The sequence below is a fragment of the Molothrus ater genome, chromosome 1 (assembly GCF_012460135.2).
Source record: "Molothrus ater isolate BHLD 08-10-18 breed brown headed cowbird chromosome 1, BPBGC_Mater_1.1, whole genome shotgun sequence".
Taxonomy (NCBI): Eukaryota; Metazoa; Chordata; class Aves; order Passeriformes; family Icteridae; genus Molothrus; species Molothrus ater.
Genome location: NC_050478.2, coordinates 132,304,726 through 132,321,399, shown reverse-complemented (window position 1 = coordinate 132,321,399; position 16,674 = coordinate 132,304,726).

The following is a 16,674-nucleotide window of genomic DNA, read 5'->3' as shown; positions in this document are numbered from 1 at the left end:
TATTTGAATCCCATCCATCTGAATACTGAAGCACAACCCATGTCAGGGTGTTGTTTCTAGTTGAAGCTTATGTAGATCTGTATTCAAAAGCTTCCTTGACAGGTTTCATTATTGCTCACACCACTGACATGGTGGTTATATTTGCAATGCAATAGATAAGCCTATTGTTACTATGCTGGTTACACCTGCTGTTTTATTTGCTGCTTGTGAGTATTAATAATAAATTTCTGGGTAGAGAGGATAATCTGACTTTCATAACTGTATCACAAATTAAGTATAAGCTGGCAGGAGCATTGTGTGGCAAAATGAAAAGCAATCTGAGATGCATGAATGATCTGTTCCTATCTGTTCTGCCAGGTCCAAGGGTAAAAAAATGCCAAGCAACTTATCTCATGTATTGATCAGTGTGCAGGTCTTCTGAAACTGCATTTCTTGCAAATGACCCACCCAATCAGTCATGAAGATTTCCAGGATTACATAAAACTTAAGCATAAGAAAATACAAGCACCATTCAGTATATACCATGATAAGCAGGTACTTTATTTTGTTTGTGATAATTAATAAGAAATTAGATTCTGGGTTTTTTTTAGAACTTAACAAATAAAAGGAGTAGACTGAAAGTTCTCTAAAAAATAAGGACCACCTTTCTAACAATAAGGACCACCCAGTACAAGATTGTTTTAGGATTGTTCTCCCTATATAGCCTCTTTCTGTGTTGAAGCAAAAAAAAAAAAAAAAAAAAAAAAAGAAAATAACTGCAAAGTCTGTATTGGTTATGGTTCCTAGTCTGGATAAGTTAGTAATCAGTCTTACAGATTTTAGGGGATGTTTTATGCAGCAGGCTGTTCACTATCCTCATGGTGAATCTTTATCTGAACAGAAAAAATTGCTTCCTTTATTAGACTTTCTATTAGGTTTCCTAGATAGAAAATCCTCTTTAATAAAACTTGCAAATACCAAACTATTTTATAGCATCATGAACAAACTGGTCAGTTTTAATATCCAAAATGTGTACTTAGGGTAGCCTTTAATGTATTACCTCATCTTAATTGCAAAAATTCAATTAGGCCTGACTAATTGGCCATCATGTTCATGTCACATGATGCTGCAAGACAGGAAAAATGCCCAATAAATAGGGAAATCATTGATGTTAACAGGAAGGCACCTGTGAGCTGACCCACAGCCATGCATTAAGCATAGTTTCATTCAGAAGCTCTGTATTAATGAAATGAGTCTGTCAAAGTTGCTATAAGCCTATAGTCATTAATTCTGTAACCTTTCCTGTTGCTCATCCCTAGTACTTCTTTGCCCACTGTGATAGTGCAACAGCTGGGCTAATAACAGGAATACTATTTTCCAGCATTTTTTGCAAGTTGATTTAAATGACTAATAATAATTAGTGTTCCCAGGTTTAGGCAGCTGGGAGAGGAATGAATGTTGCTTCCCTGGTAGCAGACTCTTCTACAGGGGGAAAAGTAAATCTTTCTCTTAACAAAACCTGGCTGCTGTACAGAAGACCTAGCCATAGCACAGCAGTGTTTAATAGGGATTTATTACTCCTGCTAAAAAGTAAAGTGTATTCATTTGTACAGCATGCTGCCACCCTGCTACTCTGAAGCTAGCTCAAATTCCCCTGCACAACTTGGTGTATTCCTGTGTATGTAAAAGTACTGTTGCTTATGGGCAGATTCCTTACCAGCTTTTTCTTAAGACACCTGACTTGGGTACTTGTGTGTGTGCTGCCTTGTGAGTGTTGAAGTGCCTGTTAGAGGTGGTGCAGCTGTGTTCAGCACATGCTCTGGGGTCTCAGTAGCTGTTCAGCCCATGCCATGCCTACATTCAACTCCACTGAGCACAACAGAGGCTTTGTCACCTTGTCCACACATAGGTAGCTCCATATAGGTGTTTTCTGGAGGCAAATCTCAAACATTTTTCCCCAGGTTTTCATAGGTAGTCCTGAAGTTTTTGCATCTGCCACTTTTGCATAATTACTTCAGAGTTTTTATTGCCTTGTACCTAACAGTCTTGTAATTAACCCTATTCTAAGGGTTTGTTCTTGATCTGATTGTTAAAGTATGTGGAAGTGCAGCTCAAGCCTCAGTGTCATTTTTGACCTACACAGATGGTGTGTAGGATGTAACTGCTGTGCACTGTGAGGTGTTGCTGTTACACCAAGGACTCTCTTTATCTCTGCTGCTCCAGAGCCCTGCCAGTGTTTAACAATTAAGTGAGCAGCATACAATTTCCTTGGCATAACCTCTGAAGCCTCACTTGGAACAGTATTCAGCACTCATTCTCACTTGCATGAGTAGGAATCTGTAAAGCTTCCAGCACAGCTGATCAGAGGAATCTCTTTTACAAAGGTCAATCTCAAGACCAGCTCTACATAAAAGATGATGCAGGTCTTTACATAGTCCCCCTTTATATGAAAAATTAAAATTCCCAAAACAGAGGAGACAATGTCTTTTTATCAAAATAGTCCAGCTTGTAAAAGACTGAAATATTAATTAAGGAAGAAACAGAGCCTGAACTTAGAGCTGATTGTACAGAAGGCAGAAGAGTCTTCTAGCGGGTGGCTTGGCAGCACTGTAGTGTGGCAATGCAAGGCAGTCCTGTGTCTTCTTCTGAGGCTGATCTGGAAATGAACACTGAAGTACTATTCACTGCTTAGCAAACACTGACACTGTCTAGCTCAATGTCAGAAAGACAGCTAAGCATAAAATTCATGTATATTTTCGACAGACACTTGGTATTTTTAGTATTTGGGGATTTTTTACATTTGGGCCATGTTTAAATAACTTCATGCCAAATCATGTTCAAAGAGGTGAAAAGATTCTATCTTCTATGGAATCAATGTGTATAAGACACTAGTCACAGCTGAGGAAGGCTCCTCTCTACTCCTACTACTTAGTGAAGAATATGTAAGGAGCTGTTGAGAAAATCCAACTGACAGAAAAATGCAATCAGAAGGTCACACAAGATTAGGGCCCAGAAATAACATAGGCTCTGCAGGTTGGTAGATTACAAGCATAAGCTGATGTACTGCATTTTAAAGCCACTGTATTATACAATATTTTGGGAATTTAAATTGTCTGAGCTATGACTAGGGTTCAGACCATGATATTCAGTCATATCGTGACTAAACTGATAAAAGACAATTCTGATGTCTGCTGTATTTGCTAACCTGTATTAAAATAGAGGTGTTGGAGTGTTATGGGTCTTATTTCTCAATGCTGCAGCTTAAAGGAGCATTTGAAGCCTATCACAGTAGTGATATTAAAAGCTCAGTTCTGAAGTCAGAGAATCATAAAAGTCCCTTTGATATGAGATCAAGTGTTCACAGGGTACCTGCAGGAAGAGTGCTTGAAAATCTCACTGGCTGCAGCAGCTAACTCTCAAAAAAAAAAAAAAAGAGACACAAGGTCTGTCTAGCTGATGAGACATAAAAAGCCCATCATAAGCTGTGAAGCAGTGACCAAAATGGCAATAGGAAGTTAGGGGACAGATTCAGATAAGCAACAAAATGTGGAGTGTTTCAAAAGTACACAAATAGAAGAGTGTGAATCCTAAAAAAATTCAGGGTAAAGTAGGAAAATGCAAGGGAGAAAAACACTGTTATATAATGTGTCTTTAAAGCTGAAATTGCACACCTGAAAGAAAACTTAGGTATGTGTCATAAAATAATTGCAGAAGATATCAGAGATGCTATGAATGAAGAGATAGGTCTTGCATCAGTTATGCTTGGTGAAATTGTCCTGCTCAGAAAAACACAAACAGCAGGTCAAGAGATCAGAAATGACTGGATGTCTAAGCTGAAGATCAAAAAAAAAAAACAAAAAACAAAACCAAAACAACCAAAGCTGAACAAAGATCAGCTGCTGTTGTTCTGATGTTTAAATGTTTACTGCTTCTGTGCAAATATGAGAACAGACACGAGTCAAATATATGGGTGCAGGGAATTTTAATATCCAAGGGCAGTGCACATTACTAAACAGTACTTTCCTGATTTTTATATTGCAATGGCACCTCAGTACAGGAAACAGAAAGAAAGCTGTGAGTGTGGATGAAAGAAAAAAGGTCAGAAAAAACTAAGGAAAGAAAATCGGAGCTGAGGAGAACTTGTCACTTCATTTTCTTTTTCTGTCAGGCTTTTTCAGTCATTCTAATTTGAATGATACCTGTGTGGTTTTTTTCAGATGTTTTTGAAAACATCTGGGGCTATGTTTGTAGACCATGAAAAGTTAAGTTTGGCTTAGAATGTAGTGAAAAGCAACTGCATGCTGACATTTTTACAGTTGCTAAAATGCTAAACCGAAAGTTTTGCTCTTCTGCATTCCACCAGTTGCTGCCCAAATGAATGCTAAGGGTGGTGGCATTCCCTTGTTCAACAGGTTTTTCTTGTTCTCCATACCTCAGGTGAATGCTGCTATCCTGAAGACAGAGAGTTCATTTTGTCTATCTTAAATGGCCCTCACCCAAGAACAGTGCTGCAAGTATGCAAATGGTGTCCATGTGAGTTCCTTAAATGGAAAGCATTTCCTCAAGGCATTTGGAGATCCTGCCAGTCCACCAGAGACAGCTGGGTCAACTCCTACTACCAGGGGGGGAGTAAATCATCAGATGACTGAATTGTTTGCAAAACTGGGAGCATCACATGATGCCTGCCAGCTTCATAGACAGAGAACTAAAATTTTTATCATAGCATAAAAATAGGACTTTTAGGGGTGTTTCACTTCCAGAAACTTCCTCTGAGAAAAATTCAGTTGCCAGAATATTCCACTGGTGAGAATTTAGTAGAACAGTGAATATGTCTGTAGTGATGGTGTGATTGTTTGGACAGGACCTGCCAGGAATGTAGCTGCAACATGCATTTTGACTTTGCAACAGGAAATGGATCAATTATTGACTGAACTAAGCAAAAATTGCATTCTAGAGCATTTGACTAGCAGGGACAGTAATGCATCCACACCTGACAGCAAAACATTACAGGAAAACAAAACCCAAAGTAAAAAGAAAACTTTACTCAGATCTTAAGCTTAATAATTTAAGTGCAATCCTATATATACCATGACAATAAAAGCATTATTGGTGTGGATGAAATTTTGTAAAATATAAAGTAAAATATCCCGTTCTAGCTGAAAAAAAAAACCAAACAAAACCAACAAAAAACCTAACATGCCTAGAACAAACAAATAATTTCCATTGTAAGTTCTAGGTTGTCTTGTAAAAGAAAGGTAAAAATCTGAAAAGCTGGTGGTTAATTATAAGGACAGAGATAATGTTTGAGCAAGTTGATACCAGTTGTGATCTACTCTTGATTTTAAAAAATCAACAGACCTACTCAAGAAACAGTTCTTTGCAGATGTATTTGTAAGAGAAAACTAAGAAGCAGCATAAGTTACAATGGCTGCAAAAGACATCTTGGAGTCAAACAAATTAATTTGCTAAATTACTTGTCAAAGAAGCACTGAAGAGCAATACTAAATATCCATTATTTGCTAGTTATCTTTTTTCTTAAAATTTCAGTTAAACTAAACCATTTTTTTTAATTAAGGACTTGAATAAGACATTCTTTATCTCTAAACTCCTCCAAAACATGTTGTATCACCTCTGCTTAGCATTCCTTCACTAGAGTCAAAAAAAGAGAGAGAATAAGGAGGAAATTGTGGTTTGAAATTGTCATAAGTCAAAGAATTTTAAAAATGCTCTGTACATTTATTGAATGGGAGGCAAATTCTAGGTGAATTTCATTAGACTATTTTCACAGAATAGTGGGGGTTGCCAGAAACCTCTGGGCATCATCTAGTTCAACTCTCCTGTTTAACTTCCTGGTCAGTTAGCAAAATTGCTGTTGCAGCTAACCAGTTTAAGTAAAGCTTCAGGCAGGTCAAGAGAATTTTGGATAAAGTTGGAAGAATCTATCCTGAGACCTTGCAAATTCAGTACAAAGCTTATGGTCCATTGCTGGCAATGCCTACGCTGTATTACAGGGCTCTGTGCTTATGAAGTCCGCACTGGCTGCTCCCCATAACCCTACCCTTCAATTATTTGGAGGTGCTCTCCAGGAGGTGCTTGCTCCATCACCTTCCAGGGGACAGAGATGAGGGTGATGAGCCTGTAGTTCCCTGTGTCCTACTTGAAGACAGGAGTGACCCTCACTCTTTTCTACAGTTGAGGAACTTTTCCTGATCACCGTATTCTTTCATAATTGAGAGTAGCCTCAATGACATCAGCCAGCACTATCAGGAGGCATGGAAACATCCCATAAGGCCCCTTGGACTTTAATATGCCTTTGTTTTTAATTAAATGTTTCTTAACTTGATCTTCCTCTCTTGCTCCAGACTTTCTCTCAAGTTTGAGAGCATGAGGTTCCTGAAGACTGGTCTTACCAGTAAACACAGGTACCTCAGCTTTCCTGTTACCAGATCCCCTATCCCATTCAGCAGCAGGCCCACATTCTCCCTTGTCTTGCTTTTGCAGGTGATATACTTGTAGATATCTTTGCTGCTGTCCACAATTCCATACCAGGCTCAACTCCAGATGGGTTTTGCCTTTTCTAACCCTGCCCCTGTGTGCTTGGACAGCGTATTCCTGGCCGTTCACCCATCCTTGCTTCTACCTCTTGTAGAACACTTCCTTTTTCTATTTGAGCTTTGTCAGAGTCTCCTTGCTCATATTTGCAGCTGCCTCCTGCCTTTGATTGATTTCCTGCATGTTCAGATGGATCATTCTGAAGCTGGAGGTGGTAATATTTGAAACTCAACTGACTGTTCTGGTCCCTTCTTCTCTCTATGGATGCATTGCACAGGATTTCTCCAAGGAGACACCTTAAGAGGCCACAACCTGCTCTCCTGAAATCCAGGGATCCTGTTATTTTTCTTGTTTCCTTTTTATGGGATCCACCACCATTTCATGGCCACTGCAGCAAAAGCTGCCTGTGACCTTCACATCCCCGATGAGTTCTTCCTTAGTTGTATTCCTTGGTTTTAAGTGTGGGGTCCAGCAGAATGTTTTGCCCCCATGAGATCTGTGATCATATTTGTTAGCAACTGCTCACTCCAGTAACCCCCAGATTGCTTGGGTATTTCTGGATTGACCTTCCAGCCAGTATCATAGCAGGGCAGAGTTTTGTTAGAATGCAAAAGTTCAGCATTTAATCAATTTTATGAAAACAATCTGTTGAAGGTACTTATTTCTGAATCATGCAGGAAAAAAATATTATTAATGAGATTTTTTTCTGCAGTCTTAACAGCTCAGGTGATTTTATTTTGCAAAGTAGGCAACAACGTAAATTGTAATCAAGATAGTAGCAGACAGATAAAAAAGAGAGGAACTGCTTACTTATTGTGACTTCTGGGTATGTAAAATAAACGTACAAACAGGAAGGAAGAACCACACTGCTTTTAAAGTGAGTGAACTGAAAACTGAGCTAAAACCCACCTACATGAAAGAATTCTTCCTCATGTGAAATCAAGATAAATCCTTGCTTGTGCTTTTGAGGTATCTGGCAGCATTTTATTGATCTTTGACCAGTATGAATTTTGTTCCTTTTTCTACCAGGCATGACTGGGTAACTGTAGGCAAGTTGCTCAAGATGAAGTTTTGAAACACAGACACTTAATTTGCAAACCCCAGGCTTTGGATTAGAGTTTCAAAAGGCTGTGCCCAGGCTGAGTGCACATGCACCCTTTTGGCTTCAAACTGCTCTCAGAAGGCTCAGTACACTTGAAAATCGAGCAAGGGAAGTCACAACTGCTCAACTGTTTGCCCATTTACTCTTCTTACTCTTCTTCTCCAGACTGATGTAGCTGTAAGATAGTAATGGGGCTATTCACAAAGACAGTGCTCAGTTAAACTAAGCTTTGTGGGTTATTCTGAAATAAGCACAGTAAATTCAAAATGAAAGCTGCTGTTGCACATCCATGCAGTAACTATGTTGTGTAAATCTTTTTACTAACTTTTGCTGTGTTTCTTTCAGCATCATCCTGTAGTTCCCAGGGAAGCAGTTTCACTCAATCACACCTTCCTGCCTGGGCAAAACGTGCTCTGCGTCATAACTAATCGAGTGTAAGGAAAAAAAAATTGATTTTGTAGGTTCTTGTTGTAGGCAGTTGGTCTTTGATGTTCCTTCCCTTTGGATTCATTTCCAGTCACAAAACATCTGTTCTCCCTGTAATTGGGAAAGTTGGGATAATGTAATTAGACAAACATCCCCTATCTGGCGAATCTTCTTTCTGATGGGAGTTTAGTTGAAAAGAACGCCACTGTTCCTTTTATCAATGAGTGGTTCTTCGCTAATCTCTTTAGCCTGGCTACAGCTGAGGCCGAACTCTCGTATTTTCTCTGAATGAATTATTTGGAAGTGGGGCTCCTCCTTGTGGGTGATGTTCGTAGCACCGGGCTGGGCAGAGGCAGCTGCCTGGCTTTGGGCGCCGCACATCATTAAGGATTAATACCCAAAAGCCTTCCAGTCACATAGCAGCACTTCACACCGGGGTTCATGTGCAAGCCCGAGGGGTAGTAGATGGTTACCAGCTCTGGAGGTGTTTTTGCAGAGCCAGACCAAGGCAGTGCAAAGGAAGATGCTCTCCAGAGGAGCCCAGCCAGCCTTTTATTCACAGCAGCAGTTTATATGCTGCAAGGCACAATGGCTGATACCAGCAAATTTACCCACCACTCTTCAACTAATATAAAATTAATTTTACATTAACTGGAGCTGCTGCTGCCAACAGAATCAGGCTTGGCAAGGGCAAGGATCCTGAGAGGAAACACTTCCCTTCATCCTGAATTAATGCAAAATGGCCCTGACCCAATCTGCCTGCAGTTTTATTTAGTGGTGATTTTTCAGTCAAATATTCTCTTAGTAAAGATGGAATAATATGCTGCATTTTCAACCTTAAAATATCATATCTGAAGATTATGTGGAAATGAAGAATCCTGTCAAAGTTGAAACTGTCCATTCAAGTTTGAAAAATTAATATTTTGCCTTAATAAAATGTATAGATAACTCTCTATGCAATTTTTTTAATGTTCTGTATTATATATATTTTCAATCACAAAATATGTTCTGCATCTAATTATGGAAAGTCAAAATAAAATTAGGTCCACCTGAAGTAAAAGCTGAGATTTTCTCAATATAACCCTTTTGAATTGTCAGTAATTTAAATTTGGTTATTTATGAAAGGCAAACTCTTAAAAGAAAACTGACATTCCTTACAGAAATTACGAAAAAAATCTCCCTTTCTTTTATATTAACTGCTTTTTTAATGGTGTCTTTAGGAAGCACTGCTTCTCTTTGTGCTCAGCATTAAGATTACCTGGGCAGGAAAAGCAGTGAAGGATGATTCTGGTCCTGGTGGGGTGTTTGTGTAGCTCTCTGCTTTGGCAAATGGCAAGAGCAACATCCACACTCATTTGGAAAAGGGAGGAAAAAGCAGTCATTCAACTTCAATTCACTTTAATACTGTTTTCTTTTCACTTCTAAGCTGGAAGGAGAAGAGGAAGCAAAATTGTATGTCTATGCATTGTCCTTATTCTCTAGCAAACATGTTCATCAGGGATTTGTTACAGAACTTCTATGAAAGCAATATGCAGGTGATTAGACAAGATCCTATACAGGGAATAGCCTCCACAGTCCTCCTTTGTTTGGCTCTTGGTCAGATTTTCACTCTAGACAAGACACAAGCAATGACATGTCTGTGTCTTTCAAAGTACAGCTGTGACCAGATGTGCATCTGTGCCTGGAAGTGTGAGCAGTCATGAGTGCTGGCTCTGAAGCTCCACACACTGCAGCTTTGTCTGCACATTTGTCAGCCACTGTGAGCTTGCTGGGCAGCAGAACATAGCCCAGGGACTTCTCATGTCCCTTTCCTCATCCTGTAGCTTCACCCTGCTGAGTCCTGAAGTGCCACCAGAGCAATCAGAGTCACCAAACCAGTAACTTGAATTTCTCATGGGATATAACTGTGTAGGTCCTTGGGACATGAAGATGACCACAGTGCTGTTGTGATTTTCCATTTTGATTAGAGTTATAACAGTAGAAATACACTATGAAAGTAATAATTAAAAAACCTATCTAAGGGATCTGAGTGAATCATTATCTACTATGCATGCTACTGAGTGCAGAAAAAAAATCCTATATGGATAGGTGAAGCTTTTTCTGTACAGGTATTTAAGAAAATAAGCCAATTTGTTTGCTTTTTATGTAGCAAACAAATTATGTATCCTTATTTATGTATTTATGTATCCTTAATGACTGTAATATGGAAAGCGTATATTGAACAGCCAGGAAAGGAAATAAAAGTACGAACTATAAAAGAAAGGGTTTCTTACAATCAACCTGTCAACAGTCTTGTCAAGAAGAAATGAATCTGTTATTATCTTTGTGTCTGTGTCATTGTCACAGAGATAATGATATCATAAACATCTGAAGTACTTACAGGATTTAATAAATGCATTTGGAAATTAGAACGACTTCCATATCTTTAAAGGTGAAAGCTATTTTAAGCACCCTAGGAAGTACATTTTTTCAGTGACAAGTTATTTTTGACTGCAAACTATTGATTTCTTGTAACTTTCTCAAAAAACTATTATGTTGGCTTTGGAGATGGTATAGAAGACAGAGGATAATGCAATGTGAGAAGAATGATTTAGTAAATATATAAATATGATGTCTGGATTTATTGGCAGTTGTATTCCTGGTTCTGTCAATAATCCAAACATCCAGTCCTTTCCTGAAGAATCTAATGCCGCTGTATTTTAATTAATGGAAATTTATCTTCCCCAAAGACTGGCAGAAAGACACCTTTTAAAATTCAATATGCATACTGGTCCTCAAAGGAAGAATAAATTAGCTTGAACAGTTTCAGAAGAACTAACAAGATTAAGAATTGAAAAATACTTGAACTGACAGGACTGATTTAGGAGAGAAATTGGTATTTGAGTGGATAAGCATGAAATTATGATCTGCCTGCCCACCTCACCATGTAGAAGATGAACAGCCACTTCATGGCAAGGTGAGTTTTTTTCTTTAAGTTTTGTCCCTATGACTAGTCCTATATTTTATGAGAACTTTATCCTGACATTTATGATAGATTAATTCTATCATTGTCCTATACATAACAGAACTGTTAGTGCTAAAATTTGTCTGAGCTTCTGTAACCCAGATCTCAGCCTAGAAGGAAATACTATTCCCCTGTGGTAGAAGCTGGAAAGGGAATTTATTGAGATGATTATAACTGGGTAGATCCTCTAGTAAATCACATTATCCTAGTGGTTTGCACTAAATGAACTTCTGGCCTGAACTATCTGGAAATTATTATTTTGGTAAATATGATTAGCAAAACTCAGTCCTCCTCTTGGTACCTTATAGAAATCAGGTTCACCTGTAATAAAACCAAATAATTTGTTTAATGTACTGATAGGGACTAAATGTAAGGCTAGAGAGGTACAGCAGTGTAAGAAGCACTTTGTTTTAGTGTTGTATCTGTGAACCTAAACTTGGCCTCTCAATGGCAACAAAACACCCCCATCATTTGCTGAAACAAGAACTGCATGATGTTTGCATGATGCCCAGTGTGCTGCCCTCCAGGTGCTTGGCTCCTGGAAGGAAGGGCTGAGCTGAAGTCAGGGGGGAGTTGGAGCACTCACATTCTGCTTTGAATTTTGGAAAAATGTTTGCAATGTTTGAATTTACTCCCTGTCACTCCATGCTGGAAAGCACCATCTGAAGAGCATTCTGCTTGTTATTTCCTACATCTGTCACAATGCTTGTTGCAGGCCTGAGTGTGGATGTGCCCTGGCTGGCATAAACCGAGTGACTCATGAGTCAGGAATGCCTCTCTCCAGATTCAGCTCAGCTCTGCAAATTGAGATTGCTTGGCCTTTGCTTTTCAGCTGACATCAAAGAGTGCAAAAATAGTTGGGCTTTTGTCTCCAGGCATTTTCCGTGGTTTAAACTGGAATTCTCAAATATTTCCATTTCAGAGAGCAGCAAATAGAGTACTTTGTGCCCAGAGATTTTCCTCACACAACACACCTTGAGCAGCCATGTCCTTCTCAAGTCCCTCCTTCCATTATTTGGCCTTTGCTCTCATTACTTAAATGGATGATATTTAAAAGATTAACTCTTTGTTATGTTAACTCTTTTTGATGTTAACTCTATGTTAGCATCATTTTAGAGGGAATTATTGGAAACCTTGTTACTCAGTATTGAGTAGAAATATGGCCATTTTGCAAAGACCCAGGAACCAAGGCTTGTGCCTTTAATAGGTGGGGCCTTAATTTTATTCTCATTGTCTACCTCCTAGCAGCTTAGGCATGCAGCAGATTTCACAAGGGGCTGGCAAGTCTGATAGTTCTGATTAGTTTTTCCATCCTTCTTGCCATAGGACAAGTTCAAAACAAATTCTAAATTAATTTTTCATTTATAGTGGGGCGACCCTAATAACTATAGTAGCTAGGATGTTTTCTTTCTCTGTAGTTAAAGCAGTTTCAACGGACAAAAAATGTAATGAAACAAAGTAAAGAATAAAAGAATAACATAGTCTGAGAAAAAGTCACAGCAGAAGAAGGATGCAAGATATGCCAAAATGAAAATTGCAAGCTTTGAAGTAGAAAATTTGTTTCAGACAGGCCATTTTTATACCTCAAAAAACCCCATTTGCTTGGTACACTAATATGCCTGAGTCCTTTGGTGTGGCACCAATATAGCCTTAATAATTTTAAATTATCACTCATACAGGCAAGAGTCCTCTCTAGAATTCTTTTCTTCTGTTTTTAACCATACATTTGAAATGGATGTTATATTGGAATCACATCTGTCTGCTGAAGCTACTGTTCTTTAGCCTTCCTTGGTGTGCCACAACTTGGCTCAAACCCTGAGTAAGAGAAGTCAGTTCACCAGTGTAGCCTGGGTATTATTTTGACACTTAAACATTATGAATTGTTACTGAAGTGGATGTCTGCAGATGCTATTAGCAAGGATTTCCTCATTATTTAATAACCAGGAATATTTTCCTATTATTGTTTCAATGATCATTTGTTTCCAAAAGTTTAAGGATAATAGTATTAAAATGTTAAAAGGCCTGTTCCAGGATTGGCCTATTCCAATGTGTTGACACTGTGTTTTGTTGGCATTTTCTGAAGCCTTGTATTGTACTGAATTTAATTAATTTACAGTCATTCACATTTCAGTGAATTGGGCTCATCCTCCTAACATCATCTGTGATGGCTTGTTTTAAAGAGTCAGAATGAATCCTTTCTTACATTTCTCACATCTCCTTTCTCACAGAGCTGCTGCCCCACAGGCTCTCAGCACCACACAGGGGTACTGAGCAGAGTCCCCGTGACCCTGGGAGTACTCTGGGCTTTAGAACAGTTTCACAGTGCTCTTGTCACATCCCCTGTCAGAATCTGAAAACTGTGCTGGGTAGGACAAGAGGAGCAGCCCTTGTCTGCCACACTCAGTAAAACTCTCACTTCCAGATTTCTCCTGGGACTCACCTCATCTCCTGAAGCCTTGGAGAACAGTGTTCTTCATTCCTGTGTGAAGAGCTATTTAATAGAAAAGTGCCAAAAAATTAGGGGACCCAACATTTACTAGAATAAGTTGTACTTATTATTCATATCCTAATGGGCATGTGGGCAAATAAATCATAGAATCATAGGACAGTCCAGTGTGGAAGGGACCTCAGAAGATTGCCTAGTCCAACCTTTTATGGGAAAGGGAGCGTAGGTGAGATTAGTGACCACCCTGTTCAATCACATCTTCAAAACCTCCAGTTATAGGCACTCTACCACAACCCCCATAAGACAGTTCAGTGAATGATTATTCTCACTGGAAAAAAATTCTTTATCTTCAGATGGACCTAATGGGCATGTCCAGGTGTGCAGTCACTGTGCCTGCCTGTGTCAGCAGTGCATGAGCAGTGGGGTGCAGCAGGGCACTCACCTGTCCTGTCACAGTAGGGTAAGAGTCCTGCCCAGTCACCAATGCATCTTGGAAAAAGCTGCCTACTCAGTCATTTTAGCAGAGATTTTACCTGGGTTCGTTATCTAAGGAGGCTAAAATCATCAGCAGAACTGTTAACCTCAAGTCCTACTGGCAACATCTCATAGTGAGAGGCACAATGTGACAGTGGTAGAGTTGCTCAGAAGTTGACCAGGATAATGATTTTTCACTAGGAAGTGCTAATTTATCAAGCTCTCCATTGAAAAACAACAATTTCAATAAATGTAAAACCTCTTTTAAAATGTCTAGAAGTTGTTCAAATATCCTACTTCAACTTTTCAGTTAGTTTTTTTTTAAAACTCATTTTAAAATTTAAATTAAGTTTCAGTAAAATTAAAGCCAAATTGAAACAAGTGTTTTGATGATCAAAAGGAAAAATTATAGGTCCAATCTGAAGTTACTCTTTTGCAGGCTTTCATTGGTTAAGCATAGTTGAGGTAATTACATATTTTCAACTGAAGATAGCTGGTAAGATCTTGACTCATGGGTGAAGGCAGTGACATAATGCCTGGCATTTTGATGGTGTCATAATTTTACCCTGTCTCTAAATAAAATGCTTTCCTACAGCTTTTAAACCATTCAGATGTCTTTATATGTCTATAAAATTATACAGAGAAGTCATGTTCTCCGAGTTCCTCTCAGATGTTTCTTGTTTTGTCAGTGCAATGGGAAAAAATAAGTTTGAGAGAATTCTTGCCCTGCCATGGCAAGATGACAACAGCTCTTCTGAGCCACAATACGATGCTTTGGTGCAGCTATTTGCTCCAGAATCTGGGTCTGTTCTGGTACTTTCACATTTTTAACTTTTTGGCTGCATGGGTAGATGTTCCTCATGAGGGATTAATTGGATGGTCACGTCCAGAGGGTGGTGGTCAATGGCTCAGTGTTCCAATAGAGATCAGTGACAAGAGGTGTCCTTCAAGAGTCCACGTTGGAAACAGTGTGTTTTATATCTTCATCAGTGATAAAGACAGTGGGATCAGTGCACCCTCAGCAAGTCTGCCACTGACACCAAGCTGAGTGGTGTAACTGGCACGTGAAGGATGTGATATCATCCAGAGGCATCTGGAGAAGCTCAAGAAGTAGGCTCATGGAAATCTCACAATGGTTAACAAGCCCAAGTGCAAGGTACTGCACCTGAGTTGGAGCAACCCTCAGCACCAATAATCTGGAGAGGAGGAGATTGCAAGCAGCCCTGCTGAGAAGGACTTGAGGGTGCTGGTGAATGAAAAGCTGGACATGACCTGGCAATGTGCACTTGTGGCTCAGAAAGCCAGCTGTGTCCTGGGCTGCATCCAAAGAGGTGTGTGCAGCAGGGTGAGGGAGGGGATTCTGCCTTCTGCCCCTCTTCTCTGTGCTGGGGAAATCCCACCTGGAGAGCTGCATCCAGCCCTGGGGTGCAGCACAAGGAAGATGTGGAGGTGTTGGAGCAGGTCCACAGGAGTGTCACACACATGATTAGAGGGCTGCCCACTCTTTATGAGGTACAATGATTCACTACATTTGCACAGCAACAAGGCTTCTAAGTCACCTTTCTGGATAGTCCTTGGCTCCCATGTTGCCATCTGTCCCCCCAAGTCCAGAACAAGCTCGATGCATCCATCACAACCCCCACTGGTGTTTATGGCTTAAGCATGGGTGCAGAGAGGGCTGGAGGATTGTGCTGCTACACTGCCCAGGGTCTGTCTACAGCATTTAAGGTTCACTTTGACTGGGTTTTTGAAAAAGAGGCTGCATTGCTTTTTGGAATTTTAGCAGACCCTGGAAGCAGACCGTGGAAGGAAACCAGTGGGATTTGCAGTGCTGATTTTTACAGCTGGAAGGAGCAAATTAATGAAGGAACTTAATTGCAGCTTATCTACTTAGGTACAATTTCTCCAACAAGCTGCAGACTCCAGTTATAACGGGATGCTATAGACTTGGTTGTCATTCAAAACAGGAAATGCAAAAAACCCAAAAACTAATAAAGTATGATAAAGTGACTATAGAGCAGCCCAAAAAGATCTGAGATAATCTACCACTGTCTTATGACATGGATTTAAGCCCTTCCCCTTTTAAATGATGCTCAGCAATTTGAGCAACTGTTCAGTTGAAGTGACCTTCTGGAGCCTGCTAAAATTATTTTCCCAGGAAAATAACTATTTTTTTTCTGTCTTTCACCACTATCTTGTTGTTGGACTTCCTCCTGTAGCATACCTGCTAATTTGGAGTGGAGTTGTGATCATGGAGTGGCCAAGGGAACTGGGGCTGTTTAGTCTGGAGAAACCTGAGGGGAGGTTGTAGACAGGTGAGGTTGGTCTCTTCTCCAGGTAACAAGTGGCAAACAGCCTCAAGTTGTACCTGGGGAGGTTTAGATTAGATACTGGGAAAAAAATATTCACTGAAAGGGTAGTTAGGCATTGGGACAGACTGCTTTGGGGAAGTGATGGGATCACCACCCCTGCAAGTACTCAAAAACATGTGTAGACATGGTGCTTAGAGAAATGATGTGGTGGTGGACCTGGCAGTTCACGGCTGGACTTGATCACCTTACAGGACATTTCCAACCTTGGCGCCTCTATGGTTCTGTGATTCCACGCCAGGAGAGCGTGGAGAAGGTGCGAGTCCTTCGGCTGGAGGGGAGCGGAGCGGGGGCCGGGAAGCGAGAAGCCAGGCAGGGGGCA